The 2,904-nt window shown below is 45.8% G+C and overlaps 1 protein-coding gene across 2 annotated transcripts in view; it reads left to right on the top strand.

Annotated features, from left to right (window-relative positions):
* Positions 1-2,904, top strand: part of KLHL18 (kelch like family member 18) — a 31,053-nt gene that overhangs the window by 17,269 nt on the left and 10,880 nt on the right. The gene's annotated exons all lie outside the window — the stretch shown is intronic.

Genomic DNA, 2,904 nt, shown 5'->3' with positions numbered 1-2,904 from the left:
AGTGACAGATGCTGTCAGGAGGTTAGACATGTATTTGTAGCCATGGAAAGACTAGTGTGCGTGTTGGGCTTGTGTGTAAAGGTACGGCCCGGGGAGGAAGTCGCTGGGCTCTGCCTGACTGTGATGTAACCACATTTGGATTATTATGTTCCCTTCTGAGCACGTCCTTCTGGTGACGAGATCAGCTAGCTAGCCGAGAGCCCAGAGAACAGCATCAAAATGCATTCAGAGCCCAGAGGGGTTGGCTTATGACGGGAAGATATTAAGGGCTATGTATGTCTAAGCAGGTTAAGTGTGGGATGGAAGCCTAAAAAAACCTGAGTAGCATTAGCGTCAGAGTGATAATCGCTTACGGCAGCACAAGACAACACAAGGAGTGAGGTCAAATTAAAGGCAAAAGATCTATAAGGATGTGAGATCAATTTTTCCCCCAGCCTAGAGTAGAAACCCTCTTTAAGATGGCAGAAAATACAGTGCAAGGCATGTGCCTGAACTGGGACAGTGATGGAAGACTGGATTTCCTCCGTCGCTGAGGTTCACAAACATGTCCTGAACATGGAGGCTGCAGCAGTGGGACGTAAAAGGAGAGCACAGGCTGTGGGATCTTGCAGTGTGAGCTCTGCAAGATGGGGCGTGTGTTAACTTACAGAAGGTGTTTGAGCCTGATTTGCTGAGCAAGGGGAAGTTTGTGCCGTTCACAACCAAGCTAGGAATTATCTTCTGGTGTTACTTGGCAGGAAAAACCTCATCATTATGGAACCAGTGATGTTGCCCCCTTCTATTAAGTTGTTTGCTGTATCTCACCACAAACAGCCGCTGGCTCATCTCATTGCTTCCAAATTTAAACATGTTCGTGGCTTGCATTGTTTTTGCTGTGGCTTCTCTTGCCTGGTGCTTGGTCACTAAGCTGCTTGATTGTTTGCTTTTTGCAAGCCTTGCAGCTCTCCTGGGCTGTAAAGGCACGTGTGTCCCCTTTGGTTTGGTCGCTCCAAGCATGAATCACTTGGGAGGAATGTCCTGCATATATCCCAGTATTGGATGTCTCATGTGGGAACCTGAAGCTTGGTGGCAGCAGGGTGGCTCTGCTGGGCTTGCATTTGGTCAGACAGGCTTCAGCGCTACGTTTAAAAGAAAATAATAAAAATCTTTCGGGGTGTTTTAAGCATCTAGCATATGTGTTAACGCAGTGGGGAGTGGGGTGGAGCAGGTCCTGTGCATCTACCAAGCTGCCCGATTGCATTCACATTAGTGGGAATATGTGGAGAATAAGCAAGCCACAAACCCATGAAAGCAGTTCTTCCATGATTGCCTCTTTTCCTTAGCCATCTGCTGCCAACGTTAGAACTTCCCAAACCTTAAATGCTGGAGGCTGCAGTGAGAGAGGAACGGTGGGGGGAAAAACCCTGGTCAGACCCAGTTTGCTTTCCCTTTTCAGCATCTCTTCTCTGGCACTGAGAGACGGGCATGGGCAGATCTAGAATACGAAATGGGGGATGCAGACATGAGGTGCGGCATTGCATATAAAACAACACATTCTTCTCTGGTTTAAAAAGAAACGAGAAGCTTTACTAAATACGCTAGGGGCCCAGAGCTGCGTTCTTCAGTTTAAGATTGATGCAAGAACAAATACAACTTCATTGGAATCAGTTAAAAACAATTTGCAGGGCTGTGAAATAGGAGCTTCATCACCAGGAGCAGCGAACAGGTGGCAGAATGGCAGAACAAAGCATAGGTTGACTGGTGGCACATCAAGACCATTAAAAAGAAGGGGTCGTAAACACCTGTGAGATGAAAAGTTTAGAAGGAATTGGGTAGATTGTAATAAACCATGAAGTCAAGGGACCCCCTTAGCACTCCATGACTTTAAATGCTTCTGCCACTACCAGCCATTTGATTTTAAACTTTGGGTAGACCAGGAATCAAATGTGGGTGCCAGTGCACCGGTGTACCCCTGTCTGTCCCCTGCATCCACCCCTGGACACAGGAAACTGGGCAAGATGGACCTGTGGTCTGGCCCAGTAAATAGCAGTGCTTATATATCACAAATAAACCATGCATGTTCTTTTCCACTGTCCTCTACCCATCCCAGCAAGGAGTTAGTAGTGTGCCTGTCATGTTGTAGTTGAACAAAGCTGTAGGCCTGACTCCAGGGAAGATCTAATATGTAACTTCCTGGGACCACGTCCAGCCAGTGAGCTTGCCCATAGTTTAACTTATGCTAGGAAAGTTGAGTTTTCCATAGCTATAAGGTTCCCACTAGTGTTGAGCTTTTCCCACAATAAGCAGCAACCACTTCTTTACCATGGCTGAGTTGCTCTGCAGCAGAGTCCTTTGAAGCCAAGCAGGGTGGTCCCAGAGGCTTCTGTAGAGAGAAGAGCTTAACTGAAGGTTCATTTCAAGCCACTTGGCTGTTTGCAGTACTATATTGGCTTTATCATTCAAGATGAATACCAAAAGGAAATAACAGGGCTTAATAAGGAACACAAATGTTAATCTGAGGCTTTGTTTTCAAGGTGGGATTCTGTTAGGTCTGAGCAACTTGTGCCAAAGTCTGTGTTGTGCCAAGTGCTTCATCTACTAAATTACAGTAGGTGATTTATTGGGCTTTGGCACAAGGCAACACTTACCTTTTCTTAGGGTTTTAGAGCAGTACCTATCGCCGTGGAATCTGGTTTTCCACATAAGATCAGCCGCAGCAAAGAAATTCTTAGTGGGGTTTCACAGAGTCTCTGGCACATTCCCCTTTCCAAGCTTGAGACTCTACTTGGAGTAGGGTTGTTGAGTTCATTTGGCTTTTGTCTTTTGGAGGTGTGGAGCATAGTGATTTTGAAACAAAATGTGTTTGTACTGTGGTCACTTATGGTTTGTTGCCTGTTAAAAAAAAAAAAAAAAAAAAAAACCCAC

Source organism: Gavialis gangeticus, unplaced genomic scaffold, assembly GCF_001723915.1.
Source record: "Gavialis gangeticus isolate Ggan-Ray unplaced genomic scaffold, GavGan_comp1, whole genome shotgun sequence".
Classification (NCBI taxonomy): Eukaryota; Metazoa; Chordata; order Crocodylia; family Gavialidae; genus Gavialis; species Gavialis gangeticus.
This window is presented reverse-complemented; position numbering and strand designations above follow the sequence as displayed.